Here is a 21,663-nt window from a genome sequence, read left to right on the forward strand (position 1 = left end):
TTTCCTCACTCTCCCACAGGTGCTATTCCCCAGAGCACTCACCAGGAAACCCCATCAACACAAATCTCTGTCTGAAAGTGTCTTTCCTGGAGAACCAGATCCTAGAGAACCAGACTTATAACCTTCTCTTTCCCCAAAATGATAATTGAGTGATTATATCCTCCTTTAATTTTTCCTGGAATATAAACCCAGCTAAAGAAGCTCAGATAGTTCCCTTGACCCCCTTCATGGGCGGGAAATGGAGGGTTCATTTCACTCAGCCCAATCGCTGGCCACTCCTCATGGGAGGGAGCGTGTGGATGAGTGAGTGTGGGAACTGGAGTGAACGAACACTGAAACTGGCTGGTCACTCCTCTATGGAAGGAGCAGGCTCTGTGTGGGCCATGCCGCAGCGTCCAAGTGTTTTACAACCAATGCTCTTTCAGCTGTGCCATATGGGGATGGCCAAGTGCCAACCAGCTCAGTGGAGGATCAGGATGTCAGCCCCTGCCCTCTTGGCACCCGAGTTCTTGTCTGGTGTCCAGGAAGAATCAGGTCACATGAACTGTTTGAAAGTTGATGAATGTGGAGCACTTTATTGAGTGGTGGGTGGCTCTCGGCAGAAAGGAAGGTTGGAAAGGGAATGAGAAGGTGATCTTTCCCTGAAGCCTGGCCCCTCTCTGATGCTGCACCGTCTGAAGTTAGCCATGTCTATCCGTATTCTCTGATGCTCAATTGCTTCTCTGCTCACTGCTCAGCCACTTGTATCCTTGATGCTCAGCCACTTGAGTTGCTCTGCCTGCTGAAGTATTTTATGGACACAGGATGGGGCGGGGCAGGCCAAAAAGGCAACATTTGGGCAGAAAAACAGAGTCAGCTGTTTTCACTTAGGGCCATGGTTCCAGGCTTAAGGTCGGGGTTTAGGATCCCAGACTTTCTGTATCATTTCCCTTCTCTGAAGAGGCACATCTAACTGCCTTTAGAATATGGACAATGACCAGTCTTAGCTACTTTCTGCTGAAAGGGGGCGTTGTTTGGGGAAAACACAGCCAGATTCCTCCCGGAGGTCTACCCAAGGGTCCCCAGCAAAAGAAAGCCATTGTCTGAGGATCCAGCTGCCTGCCTGTTTGGAGTTTGATGGCCTCCAGGCAAGAGAAAGAAACAAGTTTTACAAGGTGAAGTGTGCATGGGTCAAATATGTGTATTACGCAGGGAAAGAATTGAGTGCCAAAGATTACAGAAATAAGAAGCAAAACATACTAATCATTCTGAAAACAATATTGTGCCTCGTGGTATAGAACAGAACAAAGGCAGGAACAGCAAGTGTAAGCAAGACTATAAAGAGGATATCCATGGAAGATTTATTATTAACACTAATCTTTTGAGATGTTTGGCTTGAGGTCCCTGATCTCTTCACATTGGTACTTTGGGTGCTCTTCTGGGTTGACGGAGGTAACCCCATCAGCTTCTCAGGCCTTTACTTGGGTATAATGAATCCAAGAATCTACTTTAGTGACCTTTACTGCCATAGGAATAGAAAGTATAGTGTAAGGTCCCTCCCAGTCTACGCCAGAGAGGGAGAAAAGAAAAAAGTGTTTTTACCAGTACCAGGTCCCCTGGGTTGAACAGAGGTGGCTCTAGTTCATGGAACTGGGCCTCTGACAGTTGTTTCAATTCCTGATGGAATTGAGCCAAAGAAGTTATATGTTTAATTAAGTCAGAGTTTTCTTGGTCTAGCAAGAGATCATTGGTGAGAAACGGCTGTCCATACATCATCTCAAAGGGACCCAAACCTAGCTTCGAACGGGTGGCGAAGACAGCTTGTTGCCCATTCTGAAAGACCGGGAATTGGGGGTCCTTCAATTCCCCTCCTTCTTTCAGCAATAACCCAGGGTATGAGGGAGGGAGAAAGCAGGCATCCCCCTTTCTCTTCCGTCTTTGTATCCCCAAGTCCCAGCAACCTTGGCAGGTGCCACCCATGGGTGCCAATGTGGCTTGCACCCATGAAGCAGGGAGGGCCTGGAGAATAGGAATTATACACACTCACCTATGCCTCTACCTCTCCTACTGTTGACAACCTTTGAGTCCCTGGGCCTCATTTATGCCTTGGAGCATGACCTTTTTCTGTGAAGCGGGGGTTTAATCGGCAGGAACTAGCTCCGCCCACTTAAACTGTGCCTGTTGCCTGGCTTTGGAGCCCTCAGATCTGGTTTTCCTTTCTAGGGCCTCAATCTGAAGCTTGGAATCTAGTTTGAGACAAAAAGTTATTTCGGGGACTGCACGGGTTCATTTAGATTAAGCTCCAGATGGGTCATGCCAAATTTGCAGTTATCAGCCAGCAGGGGTCGCTCCTCTGTTGCCTCCCAATCATAAGCAGAGTACTGAGGTAGGAAGGGGATCCTCTCACTTGGAAAAGAAAAGAAAACAAACAAACAAACAAACAAACAAAAACAGGTTAAAGTGCACAAGGGAAGGAGATCTGGGGGAAGAGCCTCTTGCTCTATGGAAATGGGTTCCTTTAATCATTGTATCCCTCGCCTGATAAGGATCCCTCAGCCATTGGAGGAAAGGCTTTGCTGGCGCCGGTGTGCTAACATCTCTGCAGTTTGTACCAAAACTCTTAACATTATTGAAGAAGAGATAGGAGCCATCTGAAGCCGTGAAAGAAGAAAAGATACAAAGATACCACAGCAAAGTCTGGGGGTCTTGGCGGATGCCTGTTAGGGTGGTAGGGGACAGAGTTCAGTCTTGGGGCCTTCCAGCAACACTGAGGAGTAGCCTCAGTCAGATTCCTTCCGTTCCCCAGTATCTTATTCTGGTCCTAGTCAACAGCTAGACTTCTGTGAAGGGAAACAGACCACAGAACCAACATTCCTTTCACCCAAAAGGGAGACATTTCCATATGAACTCACTTGTCTGACATAACCTGGATGAGCCGGCAGATGAGACGGGTTAGTTCTCTTGACCCCTTTGCCGGCAGGAACTGGAGTGGCTCATTACACTCAGCCTGTCGCTGACCACTGCTTGCAGGAGGGAGTGTGTGAGTGAGCAAGTGTAGGAACCACAGCGAGCAAACGCTGGAACTGGCTGGTCACTCCTCTCTCGAGGGAGCAGGCTCTAGGCGGCCCCTGCAGCAGCATCCAAGCGTGTTACAATCAATGCTCTTTCAGCTCCGCCATCCAGGGACAGCTAAGTGCCAACCAGCTCAGTAGAACGTCAGGGTGGCAGCCCCTGCCCTCTAGACACATGGGCTCTTGTCCAGCATCCAGAAAGAATCAGGTCACACTCACTGTTGAAAGGTGATGAATGTGAAAGACATTATTGAGCAATGGGTGGCTCTCAGTGGAAAGGGAGGCTGGGAAGGGGATGGGAAGGTAATCTTTCCGTGAAGCCTGGCCATCTCTGGCCAGGCCCCTCTCTGAAGACACACTATCTGAGGTTAGCCTTGTCTATCTGTAGTTTCCAACCCTCAGTTGCTTCTCTGCTTGCCGCCCAGCCGTTTGTACTACTCTGCCAGCTGAAGTCCTCTATGGGCACAGGATAGGGGCAAGTTAGGCCAAAAAGGCAATATTTGGGCGGAAAAATGGGATTAGCTGTTTTCACTTAGGGCTGCAGTTCCAGGCTTAAGGGTGAGGTTTGGCTGGAAGCCCAGCCCTTCTGTATCAATAGCCCCCTTTTATTTTTCCTGGAAGATAAGAAACACAGCTAAAGAAGCTCAGATGGTTCATATGATCTACTTACTCACACATGTGGCCTAGGCTATTGGCATACCTGTTTGTCCAGATGCTCTCTTTTTATTTATATTGTACCATTATTTTATTGGTATCTCAAGTCTGAGGGAGAAGGCAGGATTTCAATGAAGGCAAACAAACCAAATAAATAGGAGTATAATCTGTTCAGAACACCAGAAAAACCCACTAAGCCCCAGAGATTTGGGTTTACTTTGGGTATGTAGAAATTCCTTGCACTAAAGGAAGGTGGATGTGCCCTGATACTGGACATCCTGATTGTTCTTTTTCCAGTGGCCTGCCATTAGGGTATGGTTATGACTGCCTGAAGTAAAACTCAGAAAAAGGATGTGAGTGCACTTGTCTTTTTCTTTAAATTTACCTCTTGCCTAACAAGCAAATTGGGAGGAAAAAAAAAAGCTAGCTATAAAATGGGAAACTCAAGAGGCAGATGGTCCATGGCTGAGTCAATCTTCCACATCTTCTCCCTCTTAGGCAGTTGCCTGTAAATAACCCTCATCGTGATTTCGATTCTGCACCAATTCAAGTCATGTATCTCGTGAGAAATGAAGCAGAATGCTGTGTTACTCTTGTAAAGCGGGTATGACTCTGTCAGTTCCTCATTTTTCAAACCCTTGTAACCAAAATTACCAGACACAGAAATAGCGTGAGGATTAGATAGAAACATTTCCTGATACTGTTCGGCTCATTTACATAAATCTCATAGGTTCACCGTTTTTAACAAGGAGAAAACAAAACTTTTGATATTGTGTTGTGGCTGGAGTAGGGGAATTATTGGGTATGCTAACATAACCAGTAGACTGCTTCTTAATCCTCTATCAAAGATATTTGTATTTTTTGATCTTGTTTTCTCATTTGAAATTTAATTTCATAAAGTAAAATCAGAAACATGCACTATCTTGATAATGGTGAGGGAAATTCTGAGATCATTCCCCCCCTTACAATGCAGGTCTTCCTTGAGAACACTAAATCCTTTGATAAGAGAACAGTTTACATAGCCTAACGCACGTCTAATCTGGTGCATTACTCGTTAACAGCAAACTATTTGCTGCCGGAAATCCTCATATGATACTCAATGTAGACCTCAGAGACCATGATAACCAGCACACTTACCTGGGTAATGTCTGAGTATCCTAGCACAGAAAAGAGTTGGAGTGATTCTATAGATTGTTTCTCCATAAAATAGAACTGATCTGATAATTTAAGTTAGCAAAGAGAGCTAAATCATAAGAAAAATTTGCTTTTAAAATCAGTTTATTCTGATAATGATCCTAAGAAATGTGGCTTCCTTTAGAAGTAAAGTATTTTAAAACAAACAAACAAACTTGGGAGATTAAGATAATTACTTAGCAAAGTTAAGACAGTGTTCTGGAATGTGGCTTGCAGAAATGAATCCTGATGTAAGAATGTCACCCCAGCCCACAGGAAGGTAACAGGAAAAAGTGGTAATAAAAGTTTTGGCCCAATTATATTTTTTAAAAGCCCTATCTCATTCCCCCAGTTTGCCTATCAAATCACTAAGTAGAGAATGGAAAACAAAAAAGAAAAGATTTTAAAAACTTAGAAGATTGTTATTAGGACATGATATCATTGCCATTATAAAAGAACTGCAGTGGGTTTGACAGTAACGTGGTCAAGCATCGCAGGTTAAGGGCACAGTCCCCTACGACTGCCCTCATCACAGACACCAGCTGAAAGTTCAGGGGACCCTAGGTCATCCTCACTTCTGACCATCTGGCTCCAAATTCAGGGGTTCTCATTACCCCTTCCAGTGTGATAATTTGCTAGAATGACTCACAGAACTTAGGAAAACATTATGCTTATGATCATAGTTCTATTATAGCAAAAGACATACCAATCAGAAGCAGCCAATAGGAAAGATGCATAGGGCAAGGTCTTAGATGGTCCTAAACACAAAGCCTCAGTTGTCCTGTACACAAGGAGTCAGCTCGTGTTACCTTCCAGCACATCAATGTGTGACAATACTTATCACCACCCAGGAAAGTTCATCCAAATTTTGGTGTCCAGAGTTTCCCCTGGGATTTCATTATACAAGCTTGATTGATTGAATCATTGGCCATATGGTTGAACTCAATCTCTAACCCTGCTCTCCTTCCCAGAGGATGGACTGGTATCACCTAGCTTAAAACCTTAACTCTCTAATAATTTAGTTGGTCTTTCTTTATGTCTGGCTTGACCATCACTGTGAATCATTGAATTAGCATAAACTATCAAAGAACCTACCAGGAGTTACCTCATTAGTATAAACTCAGGTATGGTCCCAGAGGCCCACCATGAATATCAAAGACACTCCTAACACTCTGGCAGTTTTAAGGGTTTAGAAGATAAGTTCCAGCAACCACAGAGAAAAGCCAGCTAAATTCTTCATTTGACGAAAGGAAACCAAAATATAGGAGAGTTGCCTCATAAATAAAAGAACATAGAAGTTTGACATAACACTTCAGTGTTTAGAGTATTTGTGTAATTATGAATACCTAAATAATTCTGGGGCGCAAATTCTGTCTGTGCTTAATGAGCAAACTTCAAGGTGAAAGTATGGCATTCATTGCCCCAAATAGTAGCAAATTGCATTTTGAAGAGCATTTTTATTTCTGAGAGTTTCAAGTGTCCAACATCCATTTTCATTAAACAAAGAGTGGCTTGAATTACCAGGACAGCAGAAATGATGGAAGGTGTTAGATGGCTTTATGTGATACAGAATACAACAATTTTTTTGGTAAAATGTGAAAAACAGAAGGTTTTATTTTGATTCAAAATATACCTCACTGTATAAATTAATCTAATTTTTTGAAAGTAAATCAAGATTTATTTTGACTTATTTTGTGTAAATCACCATCTTGCGCAAGAAATATGTTGAAAGATACTTAAAAACTAATACGTTCTAATGTATGATTAAGACAGTGATATTAATTCACTGAGTTCTATATTTAAATGTTTACAGTTAAATATTTGCATAATGTTAATTTTATATCTTTTTTCTAATAACCTACTTTACAATATATGGAATTTTAAGACCTGGCTGCCAAATAAGTGAATCACAGATATTGTTCACATGGATCTAATTATGAAATAAGTACTTCTAGCTTTATATTTTAGTTTTTTTCATTTTCTGCCTAAACATTTCCAAAACATTAGATGGTGTTAATCTTATTTCATTTTCCAAAAGGATAATCACAAAAGGTATCCCTGAATTACTTGTAAAGTCTTAGCTCTTTAAGCCCAAAAGCAAGTTTTTAAGCTTTAGCCTAAGCACTAGTCTAAAGGTAATCATTTTCTCAGGCATATTTAGATTTCAGAAAGGTACTTCCATTTGGAAAACCCCAAAATAATTTTTCCTCAAAGATATTAAGGAATATGGTTTGCAGAAGGGCATATTGATTTAAAAAAAAAAGTACAGATGTGAGAATTAAATGTGACTGGAAAAGTCACTTAAATGACTAGCATGTAAGAGTTTCTTCCACTTCTTTTCTTTCCTTCCTCCCTTCCTCTCTTTTCCTCTCCTCGTCCTTTCTTCTCTTGCTTATTTTCAACCATATGATGCTTAGCAAGAGAGAAGTTTTGAGTTTGCAAATAGTAGACATTTCTCCTACTTATTTACAGATACTTAAAACGTTATTCTTCTAACTACAGTCATCTCCTTGTTCTGTTAAGTTTTGGCACCTTTTGAAAAAAAAAATTCAAAAATCTTAGATCACTGGAGTGAAAAGTAATAAAGTTCTTTATTTTTGTTTGTGTTAAGTTCCAGAGCAGGAAAATGCTTCATTATTTGGTTGGGTAATAATGAAATCCAGAATATTATACTATTCATATTCCAAGCATGCAGCCCTGGGCAATTCAGGAAATGTGCGGGTATTGAGCCAAGCTCCTTGTAAAAGCATTTCTCATTTGGTTCTTGTCATCAAGTGAAGTGGAAGCAGTAGCCAGATCAAGACCTGGGAAAGGGCCAGGGTGATGAGTGGAAAGGTCACTTGAGATCAGGGCCTTCCCTAATCATCATTGCAAAAGAAAGGACACCCTGGTATTTCTCCAGCCAAGCTTAGCAGCTTTGCTCATATCTGACCTCCGCAGGCCTAGAAACAATTGTCAGCTTTTTCTTTCTCCCACTACATTCTCTGCTCTTTCTCAGTTCAGACATCATCTTAATTAAATATCCTCCTAGAAAGAATGTGGTGAGTGAATTCGCACTAATAAGTTAAAGTGACTGAGAAAAGTCAACTATCCCCTTATCCTCCCAAAGGATATTACTCCTGAGAGATGACACTTTGGTTCAAAGGAATAAAGGTTTAATAATAACATTTTAAGAAGGCAAAAGGGATGATGGCCATTTTGTAGATGATTTGATTATAACCTAGCCAGCATGAGAAAATAATAAAAAAAGATTAGAACTAAGAGAAATAGATGAGATATAATAAGAGATTTACAACAATCAATAACTTCCTTAGATATAAGTTATATCTAGCTAAAAGAAATAATGATGAGAGAGGGTGGGGATTTTTTTATTGAATAGAAAAAAAGGAGAGTTTATAACATATCCAGGAATAATCTTCCAAAGCATGTACATGGCCTATGAATAAAGCTACAATAATACATTGAGAAGTATAAAAGAAGAGTTGAATATGCAGAGTTATATAAGATAAACTTGTACAGGAAAATTACTTTTGTTTTTAAAGAAGTCAATTCTTGCTAAATTAATTTTTAAAATACTAACATAACTACCAATAGGACATTTTTTGAGGGGTGATTAAAATAGTGAATGCATGTGAGGTGCTTAGAATAATGCCTGGCACTTAGTCATTTGTATTTCCCCTTTTGTGAATTGTTCATGTCCTTTCTTGATTTCCCTATGATGTGTTTATCCCTTTAAATTAATTTCCCCAAGGTCACATAGCTAGAAAATAAAAAAAAAAAGAAATCATTCTAATCTTTTCCTCATCTATCAAAGGAAGATAATCATATCTACTCTTAAGGTTATTTGGAGTATTAAATGAGATTATGTAGGCAAAATGCTTTACAGAATGCTTGGAACTTGGTAAGAATTCAGTGTCATTTAAAGTATTGCTGTATTTACAACTGTTTATAACTGTTATAAATAGTGAATGCATAGTATTATTATTTTTTTTAAGGGATAAACATGTCATATGAAATCAAGAAAGGGCATGAACAATTCACAAAAGAGGAAATTCAAATGATTGTCAGGCAATTATTCTAAGCATCTTACATGCATTCATTGTTTTAATCCTTAGAATAACTCCATAAGGTAGGCACTATTATTATTTTCACTTTTATGAGATGAGGAAATGGATGCACAGAGAGGCTAAGACACTTGTGTATAATCACACAGTTAGTAGTATAATATTTATTTCTCAAGCTGTTTCAGTGAATATAAAAATATAATTTGAAAATTCTTTTGCATATCAAAAAACTTTTAACCTATTTTAATAATTACTATTAATAATAAAATATTAAAATGTATTTTGATGGAAATTGATTAAATTATTTCCTCTCATGCTCTCTAAGCCTAAGAATAGTGTAAAAACTAAATTTTATTGAGTGACTTGAGTCATTCTGTGTTATTGAATTTCTGCTACTAAAGAAACTGAAAACATTTGGTGCTTGTGAAGAAGGGAACTGGGGGACTGGGGACAGGATTAGGAGGAACATTTTCAGGAACCTAAAATAAGTCTTTTCAATAATGGTCTAAAATACCAAAATTACTAGTGATAAAAATAATATTAAATGAACAAGCTTTGGAATCAGGATTATGAGTTTATTTCATAAATTACAATCAACTTTTAATTTATACAAAAGAGTAGAAAATCCCTTTGTAAAGTTCAGCTCCACTATTCAGATTAGGAAGACATTCCATCGATATGACTTTTATCCCATTCTTAATGTTCATGAGTAAATAATCTATGGCATAAAATACTATAAAACTGGCTTACAGGTAATATGCCATTCTTTTTCCCAACAGAAGAAAACACTTGAAAATATTAAATATGTAAGAATCCTTTGCCTTTCACAGCTTCCCCTTGTTGGGTACGTGAATTTCCTTATAATAAACTACATGTACCCAGTCAAGTGACACTGATTAAATTATGATGCAAAAAATTATGGACTCTTTGTCATATTCCTTTATTAGAGAGCTAACAACTAATTTAATTCCATTGATAGGGTTTGGTAATGATAAAACAAAAAATAAATAAATAAGAAAACTAAAACAAAATAATAAAATGGAAAACTGGCAACCTAAAGAGAGTAAAATAATAGGAGATTATATGTAGAAAATTCACCTACTCAGGCTGGGCATTGTGACTCACGCCTGTAATCCTAGCACTTTGAGAGGCCAAGGCTGGTAGATCACTTGAGGTCAAGAGTTCGAGACCAGCCTGGCCAATATGGTGAACCCCTGCCTCTACTAAAAATACAGAAATCAGCCTGGCATGGTGGTGGGCACCTGTAGTTCCACCTACTTGGGAGGCTGAGGTGGGAGGATCACTTGAACATGGGAGGCAGAGGTTGCAGTGAGCCAAGATTGTGCAACTGCACTCCAGCCTGTGCAACAGAGTGAGACTCCATCTCAAAAAAAGAAAAGAAAAGAAAAGAAATTAGCCTACTCAATTAAAAAGTCTCAAGTATAAGGAGGCACTTCGTAGTTTAGACTTAGATGACACTAAGAGGTTCTAAGTGTGAGGAGCTCAACAGTAGTATCTGGAGCCTGCTGGGATCCTTACTTGTTGCTGTTCTTCCCCAGGCAGAACAACAAGGCCGAGAGTCCACACTGGAGATGGAGAAGCAGGATGTTTTAAGGAAATGACCTTGATGCAATGGTAACCTTCCAGTGTACAACCAGGAGAACTATCCCAGAGGTCACAGAATAGAGAGATTCAGAGACTAAACTGAAATTGTCAAAGCTGGTGGTTAATTGAATCAATGTAAAACAGAGTGAGACTCAAGAAAAAAGATACGGTGTGGTAAAGACACCGGAGAGGGTAGAGGGTTAAAAGAACCATGCTATGTGAGTTCTGCATCACACTATGTTTCTAGGTCTTATCTCTCTCTCCACCTTATCAGCTCTCTCTATTGTCTGCATGATTACAAGCACCAGGGTTGATTGTGAGCAAGGGACTCAGCAGATGGGTAGTGCCTGGAGCCAACGCTTGTGCTGTAGAAGAGACACAGGGGCAAGTCGGCTTGGTCTCAGCTTCCACATTAACTTACTGAGCAGCTGTGGATTCTATCTGCACATCTCAGGCAGAGGATACCTGGCCAGAATGGGTGCCACTAGTGAGTTGAGGCAATTTAAACTCTCATGCCTATTCAGTGTCCCATGAATATTATATTTGGCCTCTCTCTTAACTGATCAACATTTAACAGACCATGAATTTTTGCTGCCTTTGGTCTTTCCATCCCCACCTTTGTTTAACACACTGATGTGCTTCTCTCTCTCCCTGTGTCTGACATAGTTCACAGTTCATTAACTTGCTATCTATGCTTAACACCTACTATGAGCTTCTGTGTCTCACAAGCTCCTTTTATACTTACTATTTACATTTAGTATTTCTTGAGAGTTGTATCAATTATATTTGCTTTTCTTGTCTTTTTCAAAATAATTGAATATTCTTAAATAACACAACAGACACCCCTTACAAGGAGGAGGGTATGAACAGAGAAAGAGAGCTTGGGAATATGCAGAGGGTGGACTTCTGTGTGTTTGTGGAAATTAGTTCCACAATATGGAATTGCCCTCTGGGAGCTGACAAGGAATGGACAAGGTATTCCTCTTCTGTCTGGGTCCTTCCCATATTCCCTCTCAGTCCTAACATTCTGGACTGTGTCTATTGGTTTGCATGGATGATTTATAGCCAGGCACTGAAGAATACTCTCTACATAGCTGTATGCTTAGAAACAGCCCTTTTTATAAACTGTATTATGCTGTTCATTCCTGTACCATTACATCTTTCCCTAGAACTAATAAATTATTTACTTTGCATCCACAAGGCTTAACTAGAAAAACATATACCAAAAATCAGAGTGTCCAAGTATTGAAGAAAGGGGAATACAGACTTTCCCAGGCAGATGACTCCTAAATTGTTCAAGATAGAATTCAGACACAGTATTTTGATTGTGAGTAAGACATAAAACTGGAATTCATCAAGTATCCTAGCCTATAATTCCTATAACAACTCATTTGTGTTTTCTGTTCAAGCCATACATTTGATTCTGACCGTTCAACCCTGTAAATTCCAGCTGAACTTTAGCTAAGTTCTAATATAAGAGAGAAAAATCCCCACTATTACTTACAGTATAAGACTTTCTTCTTTGTTTTTCATCTTGGATCATGGAAATCACCAAAGTTTTACTGTTGTGTCTTAAGATTCTGATCCGAGGGGGTGGGTAAGTGCTAATCCAATATATTTGGTAATTTCTATTTTACCAGGCAGTTACTCTGTAGGATGTCTGCCACACTAAGACAAATACATTTTAAAAATAAATATTTTGCAATTTGAATTTTCTTATCCAGGTAACTTAATAATCATCTAAAACTGTTATTAAGGCCAAAAGCTGAAGATGTCCAGATGCATAAGTAACAAAATACTTCCATGAAAACAGATGCCAGTTTCATCACAGGAAATCCTGACTGCCAAAACTGCACTGTTCAGAGTCACATACTGTTTTAATCCTAAAAGTTGGTTTTAACCAAGGTGTATTTTATGCTTAATTTTTAACCGGAACCAGTTTTCTATATTTTAGATACATTTTTCTATTTAGAGAAATTATGAGAAAGATTATGAGGAAATATTCAAAGTTTTTAAAAATTAAAGTTTATTTTTTGTGATTATTTGATAATGAAACTGGTTGTGTAAAGTGATGCAAAACAGTGCTAAATTGATGTTAATGTGTTTTTGTAAGCATATATTTGTATACTGAATAGCACTTTTCCTTGAATGTATCTGGGGTGGGAAATTACAAGAGTGAAGATTTCAATGCAAAGAATAAGTGTATACAAGATGATATATATAGTTAAATTCAGAAATGTCAAATAGGTTTTATTTTTGTATCCCATATAGTAAAAAAGCTTAGCAAAGTGGCTCATACAAGGTGCTACTGTGCGTTTGTTGAATAAATAAATGTAACATTTTACCTTATTATTGTATCCATATTTTTGCAAAGAATTTTGGGTGAAACAAGAGGTTCTCTTTTTCTTTGCAGTAACACACAAGGGAAAAAAAAGATCACCATCTTCCAGAATTGTTCCAAGAACATTAAGGGAGGGAGAAGGGTATCTGTGATTATATATTACTGGAATCTCCCCAGAAATAAAGCAATTCCCTGTGTTGTCCTGGGAGAAAAATACCAACTGTGATCCTCAAATATCATTCTACCCTGCCTCCTAAGTACTCTCCCCTACTGACTCTTGTCCTCACTCTAGGCCTCCCTTACCCCAGCAATTTCTCCCACTTCTTGACATGGCTTCTTGCTAGTGAAAAATGGATTGGAAGAGTGTTCATCTCCAAATGATTGGCCCATGGAGACAGAGTTTAAGTAATTGGAGATAGCTTCACGGAGGAGGTGGAATTAAAGAGATGGGGATTTGATAGGTGAAGGAAAAAGAGCATTGCTCGTCAAAGGTTAAGCAGCATAGTGAGAAACCACAGCTTAGGGATTGTGATTGCACCTCCTGTAAAATATGGATGCATAGGTAGAGTGAGGTTGTACAATGGTGGGTTTTTAAAGGAGTTAGGTTGGATCAGCATTCAAAATAATCAATAAATGTAAATCACCATATCAATAAGCTAAAAAAAGGACAAAAGCCTTGATCATGTTAATAGAGGCAGTAAAGGCATTTGACAAAATTTAGCATCCATTATGAAAGAACTCTCAACAAATTAAAAACAGAAGACAATTTCCCCAACTTGATAACAAAGGGAATATATAAAAAGCCTGGAGCTGGTAACTTAATAGGGAAAGTCTGAATACTTTCATCTTACAGTTGAAGATAATGCAAACATGAAAGATGTCTGCTTTCATCATTCCTATTTAACATCGTACTGGAGGTCCTAGCCCTAGATGATGGCTAGGACAGATGATTTATGCAATCGTCCAAAACTCTCCAAAAAAGCTACTAAAATTGATCAGTGAGTTTAGTAAGGTCACAGGATAAAAAGTCCATGAATGAAAATCGTAATTCACTATAGTGACAATAAAAAATAAAAATTAATAAAACAGTACCATTAAAACAGCACTAAAATATCAAATACTTAGAGGTAATTCTAATAAAGTATGTGTAAGATATGTATGTTGAAAGCTATGTAAAATTAGTAATAATAGGTTCAGGGAGTACATGTGCAGGTTTGTTACATGGACAAATTATGTCTTGCTGGGATTTGGTATACAAATAATTTTGTCATTCAGGTAATAAGCATAGTACCTAATAGGTAGATTTTTTTTTTTTAAATCGCCATCCTCCTCCCACCCTCCTCTCTCAAGTAGGCCCTGGTGTCTATTGTTCCTCTTTTTGTATCCATATATAGTCAATGTTTAGCTCCCACTTATATAAGTGAGAACACGTGGTACTTGGTTTTCTGTTCCTGTGTTAATTTACTTAGGATAATGGTCTTCAGTTGCACCCATGTTGCTGCAAAGGACATGACTCCATTCCCTTTTTATGGCTGCATAGTATTTCATGATGTATATGTACCACATTCTCTTTATCCAGTCCACTGTTCATGGGTATCTAAGCTGATTCCATGTCTCTGTTGTTGTGAATAGTGCTGCGATGAACATGTATGTGCCTGTGTTATTATGGTAGGATGATTTATATTCCTTTGGGTATACATACCCAGGAATAGGATGGCTGTAAGGAGGGTGAGGATCAAAATGGTAGTTTTTTCAGTTCTTTGAGAAATCTCCAAACTGCTTTCCACAATGGCTGAACTAATTTACAGTCCCACCAGCAGTGTATAATTGTTCCTTTGTCTCCACAATCTCACTAGCATCTATTATTTTTTGACATTTAGTAAAAAAATTTAATCATCTAAAGCTATGCTGACTGGTGTGACATTGTATTTCATTGTGGTTTTGATTTGCATTTCTCTAATGATTTGGGATGTTGAGCATTTTTTTTCATGTGCTTTTTGGCCACGTCTATGTGTTCTTTTAAGAAGTGTCTGTTCATGTCCTTCGCCCGTCTTTTAATGGGGTTGTTTGTTTTCTGCTTATTGATTTAAGTTCCTTATAGAATTTGGATATTAGACCTTTGTCAGGTGCATAGTTTACAAATATTTTCTCTCATTCTGTAGGTTGTCTGTTTACCCTGTTGATAGTTTGAGGGTTTGTTTGTTTCTGTTCAGAAGTTCTTCAGTTTAACTGGGTTCTATTTGTCAGTTTTTGTTGCAATTGTTTTTTCATAGGTTTCCTTATAGAGTTTTTATAGTTTTAGTTTACACATTTAAGTCTAATCTATCTTGAGTTGATTTTTGTGTCAGGGAGAGATCCAGTTTCAATCTTCTGCATATGACTAGCCAGTTATTCCAGCATCATTTGTTGAATAGGGAGTCCTTTCCCCATTGCTTGTTATTGTCAACCTTGTCAAATATCAGATGGTTGTAGGTATGTGGCTCAGCAGACTTTTAAAATAGAAACTGAAAAAAATGTATTAAAAAATGTATATGGAAAAGCAAATTACCTAGAATAGCAGAAGAAATTTTGAAAAAGCAGAACAAAGTTAGATGATTCATACTGCCTGATTTCAAGATTTACCATACAACTGGAGTAATAAAGCCAATGAATTTTTGTAGAAGGGTAGACATATAGAACAATGGAATAGAAGATAGACTAGATATGAAAACATGTGCATATAATTAATTGATTTTTGACAAAGGCGTCAAAGTTATTTCATGAAGAAAGAATATTCTTCCGAAGAAATGATGCTGGAACAACTACATGTTTGAAAAATGAACTCAAACCATCTTTAAAAACAACTCAAAATGGATCATATTTCTCAATGTAAAACCTAAATTTGTAAAACCTAAGTTTATAAAACTTTTGGAGAAAAATGTAGGAAAATAACTGATGACCTTTTACTCTGCAAAGATTTCTTAAATATGACACCAAAAGCATGAGCCAAGAGAACAAAAAATAGACAAATTGGATTGCATCAAAATATAATACTTCTCTAGAAAGATGTGATTAAGAAAATTTTTTAAATGTCAAAAACCAGGGGAAAATATTTATAAAAACTTATCTTATGAAGGAGTTAAATCAAAAATACACAAATAACTCTTTTATCTGAAGTAACAAAAAAACTGAAATTTAGAATCAGACTGAAGGTTTGAACAGATATTTTTCCAAAGAGAAGATATGAATGCTGTGTTATCTATTATTGCATAACAATTTACTACAAAGCTTGGTGTCATAAAATTATGCTAAACATTTATTATCTCACAGTTTTTGCAGCTCAGTAAAAGAGGAGCAGCTTTGCTGGTTGTTCTGATTTTCACTGACATTGTAGTCAACATGTTGGCCAGGGCAGCAAGTCATTTGAACCTTAACTGGGGCTTGAGGATCTGCTTTCAAAATGGCTTACCTGCAGCTGGGTGCTGGCTATTGTCAGGAGGCATGTGTGCTTTGTCACATGGATCTCTCTGTAGGGTTTTTGAACATCCTCATAACATGGCAGCTGGCTTCCAACAAGGTGGGTGAGCCAAGTGAGATCAAGAAGGAAGCACTAATGGCTTTTATGATTGACCCCAGAAGTCACACACCATCATCCCTGCATATTCTGTTTGTTACACAGCCTACTGAATTTAGGAAAAAACTACATAGGACTGTGAATATCAGTATCTAGGGATCATTTGAGGGTTCACTTTGGAGGCTGGCTGCTGCAGATAACAAAAAAGCACATAAAAGAAGCTCAGCACCTTTAGTCACTAGGGAAGTACAAATTAAAACCACAAAGATACAGTAGTACACACCTACTAGGATGGTGTATTAGTCCATTCTCATGCTGCTGTAAAAGGCTGCCCAAGACTTGGTAATATATAAAGGAAAGAGGTTTAATTGACTTGCAGTTCTGCTTTGCTGGGGAGGCCTCAGGAAACTTACAGTCATGGAAGAAGGGGAAGCAAACAAATCCTTCTTTACATGGTGGCAGGAAGGAGAAGTGCTGAGCAAAAGGGGGAAAATCCCAACATCAGATCTCATGAGAACTTACTATCATGAGAACAGCAGCATGGGGGTAAGCACTCCTATGATTCAGTTACCCCCCATGGGGTCCTTCCTATGACACATGGAGATTATGGGAATTACAATTCAAGATAAGATTTGGGTGGGGACACAACAAAACCATATCAGATGGCTGTTTAAAACCTGACTCTACAAATGCCTACCAAGGATGCTGAGCAACTGGAACACTCATACGTTACACCTGGGAACATGAAATGGCACAGGCACTTTACAGAACAATTTGGTGGTTTCTGATAAAGTTACAATGTACTTACCATTCAACCTAATAATCCTGCTCCTAGGTATTTAAATGACAGAAATATAAACCCATGTCTGCACAAAGAGCTATCTGAGAATGCTTACAGAGCCTTTACTCATCATCACCAAATATTGGAAAACTGCAAATGGTCATCAACCAGTAAGTGGATAATCAAATCACAGTACATCCATACAGTGGAATCTTACAACTCAGCAATAAAAATAACTACTTGTAGAGGCAAACACGGTTGAGTCAATAGCATTATGCAAAATGAAAGAAGCCATACACAAAAGAATATGTACGATATAATTCCATTTATGTTACATTCTGGAGTAGAGAAACTATAGGGAGAGAAATCAGATCGGGGTTGCCAGGAGCTGAGAATAGGGAAAGAGGATTGATTTCAAAGGGGTATTGGAATATTGATGGAAATATTCTGTATCTTGATTGTGGTAGTGGTTTCACAATTATATAGGCACATTTGTCAAGATCCAACTATACTCCTGAAAAGAGTGAATTTTTCTATAGAGTAAATTATGCTACAGTAAATCTGACTTCAAAAAAGGAAATGTAATTTCCTTTTATGTAAGATGGAGTTTCACTCTTGTTGCCCAGGCTGGAGTGCAATGGCGCGATCTTGGCTCACCGCAACCTCTGCCTCCTAGGTTCAGGCGATCTTCCCAAGTAGCTGGGATTACAAGCATGCACTACCATGCCTGGCTAATTTTGTATTTTTAGTAGAGATGGGGTTCCTCCATGTTGGTCAGACCATTCTCGAACTCCCGACCTCAGGTGATCCACCCGCCTTGGCCTCTCAAAGTGCTGGGATTACAGGTGTGAACCACCGCGACCAGCCAGGAAATGTAATTTAAATATTATGCTAGCTTCCATATTTTAATGTTGCTATGAAAAGATTAGGTTTGGGTAAATATTAAGAAAAAGGCTATTTTTCTAAGAGGAATTAAAGTAAGAAAGCTGTTGGCTATTTAAGAGAAATCAGTGATATCATGGAAAGGGAGGTGTGTTACGGTTCTTCAGAGAAAGAGAACAAACAAGATGTGTATTTCCAGAGAAAGAGATCTATTTTAGGGAATTAGCTATGTGATTCTCGAGTCTTGGCAGTCCAAATTTTGATGGAGGCAGCTGGCAGGCTGGAAACCCAGGAGAGTTGCAGTTTGAGTCCAAAGGCAGTCTGCTGGCGAAATAAGAACAGCCAAGGCAGATGAAATCCAAAGGTAGTCGCTGGAGAATTCCCTGTTGCTCTGCAAGCTCAGCTTTTTGTTCTCCTCAGGCCTTCAACTTGTTAGATGAGGCCTACTCACAGCATGGAGGGCACTCTGATTGAAATTATTCAAAGTCCACAATTCAAACATAAATCTCATCCAAAAAACACACTCACTAAAACATCCAAAATAATGCTTGACCACATTTGGGTGCTGTGGCCCAGTCAAGTTGACACATAAAATTAAGCATCACATGATGGAATTGGTTGACTGGAAGGGGCATAAACAACCTTCTAAATTGACAGATATGTTAAGATATAGTGGTGGTGGTTACGTGGATGTATACATTTGTCAAAACTCCTCAAGCTGTAAACTTAAGATTGATGTATTATATAGTATATGAATTCAATACAATGAAAAAAAATTCAAAAGTGGTCCTGGGCAGCTATGTCATCACTGATGTGATATCTCATACAATGTGTTTGTATGTGTGTGTATAAGAGTGTGTGTGTGTGTGTGTGTGTGTGTGTTAAGGATGGTAGATAAGTGATGGAGAGTTTCCCTCCTGTAACATTTTTCTCCATTTGCCTCTTCCTTATTCTTGAACCACCCACACCAATTGTGAAATTCATTGACACCTTCACCCATCAACATATTTAAGACTGCATTTACTTTCTCTTCAATTCTTTGGAAGCATGTGGGTTTCTTCTTTCATTCTGCCCTTTTATTTCAAGTGACTGCTGACTAATTACATTGTTATCTCCCCATTACCAGAATAGATATAATATGTATGCTTATTCTTACTAAATGACTAAGAATCTAGGAAGAAACTTAAATTGCATATTTATCCATTATTAATAAGAAAAATTGAAAAGATGGCATACATAGCTGCTAGTCTAGTCATTTAATTTTGACTCAATGAGTTTTACATAATCTTTTTCCCAAATAGAGTTAATGTCATCAGAGGACAAGGAAATGAAACCTCAAAACTTTGTAATTGATCTCTTTTACAATTTATTCGAGGCTAAAAGGAAAGCATGGTGATTGTTTTAAACACTGGAAAACATTCTGTATTTCTATTTGTTTAAAAATAGAAGTCTGAATCAAACAAAAGAAATCCTAGGAAACTGCGAAGTGAGAAGTAAACAACACAGTTGGCCTTCCAGATCCTGGTGTTCCACGTCAGAAGCTCCAACCAATGGCAGATTGAAAATATTTTAAAAAGACAATTGAAAATAACAATACAACAAAAAAGCACAAATAAAAAGCAATACAGCATAATAAATATGTACATAGCATTACAGTGTCTTATGCATTATAAATAATCTAGAGATGATTCAGTATACAGGAGGATGTGCATAGGTTATATGCAAACATTACACCATTTTATATAAGGGGCCTTAGCATCCTTGGATTTTGTTATCCTCAGGGGTCCTGGTACCAGTCTCCCACAGATACCAAGGGACAATTGTATTTGAAAAATTAATCTGTAGATTAAGGTAATCCACTGATTACCACAAGACAAGAGTCTTGCTCTTGTCACCTAGGCTGAAGTGCAATAGCATGCTCACTGCAACCTCTGCCTCCTGGGTTAAAGTGATTCTCCTGCCTCAGCCTCCTGAGTAGCTGGGATTACAGGTGACTGCCACCATGCCCAGCTAAATTTTTGTATTTTTAGTAGAGACGGAGTTTCACCATGTCAGCCAGGCTGGTCTTGAACTCCTAACCTCAGGTGATCCACCTGCCTCAGCCTCCCAAAGTGCTGGGGTACAGGCATGAGCTATTCCACACCCAGCTGGTAAACCACTTTTTTTTTTTTTTTTTTTAATAAAGGTAATCTACTGAGTTTCTCAGTCCTGAGTTCTAGTTTGATTGCACTGTGGTCTGAGAGACAGTTTCTTATAATTTCTGTTCTTTTACATTTGCTGAGGAGTGCTTTACTTCCAACTATGTGGTCGATTTTGGAATAAGTGCAATGTGGTGCTGAGAAGAATGTATACTCTGTTGATCTGGGGTAGAGAGTTCTGTAGATGTCTATTAGGTCCCCTTGGTGCAGAGTTGAGTTCAATTCCTGGATATCCTTGTTAACTTTCTGTCTCGTTGATCTGTCTAATGTTGACAGTGGAGTGTTGAAGTCTTCCATTATTATTGTATGGGAGTCTAAGTCTCTTTGTAAGTCTCTAAGGACTTGCTTTATGAATCTGGGTGCTCCTGTATTGGGTGCATATATATTTAGGATAGTTAGCTCTTCCTGATGAATTGATCCCTTTACCATTATGTAATGGCCTTCTTTGTCTCTTTTGATCTTTGATGGTTTAAAGTCTGTTTTATCAGAGACTAGGATTGCAACCCCTGCTTTTTTTTTTGTTCTCCATTTGTTTGGTAGATCTTCCTCCATCCCTTTATTTTGAGCCTATGTGTGTCTCTGCATGTGAGATGGGTCTCCTGAATACAGCAAACTGATGGGTCTTGACTCTTTATCCAATTTGCCAGTCTGTGTCTTTTAATTGGACCATTTAGTCTATTTACATTTAACGTTAATATTGTTATGTGTGAACTTGATCCTGTCATTGTGACATTAGCTGGTTATTTTGCTTGCTAGTTGATGCAGTTTCTTCCTAGCATCGATGGTCTTTACATTTTGGCATGTTTTTGCAATGGCTGGTACAGTTGTTCCTTTCCATGTTTAGTGCTTCCTTCAGGATCTCTTGTAGGGCAGGCCTGGTGGTGACAAAATCTCTAAGCATTTGCTTGTCTGTAAAGGATTTTATTTCTCCGTCACTTATGAAACTTAGTTTGGCCGGATATGAAATTCTGGGTTGAAAATTCTTTTCTTTAAGAATGTTGAATATTGGCCCCCATTCTCTTCTGGCTTGTGGAGTTTCTGCCGAGAGATCTGCTGTTATTCTGATGGGCTTCCCTTTGTGGGTAACCTGACCTTTCTCTCTGGCTGCCCTTAACATTCTTTCCTTCATTTCAACTTAGGTGAATCTGACAATTATGTGTCTTGGAGTTGCTCTTCTCGAGGAGTATCTTTGTGGCGTTCTCTGTATTTCCTGAATTTGAATGTTGGCCTGCCCTACTAGGTTGGGAAAGTTCTCCTGGATGATATCCTGAGAGTGTTTTCCAACTTGGTTCCATTTAGAGACACAACAAAACAAGAGAATTTTAGACCAATATCCCTGATGAACATTGATGCAAAAATCCT

Source organism: Macaca mulatta, chromosome 3, assembly GCF_049350105.2.
Source record: "Macaca mulatta isolate MMU2019108-1 chromosome 3, T2T-MMU8v2.0, whole genome shotgun sequence".
Classification (NCBI taxonomy): Eukaryota; Metazoa; Chordata; class Mammalia; order Primates; family Cercopithecidae; genus Macaca; species Macaca mulatta.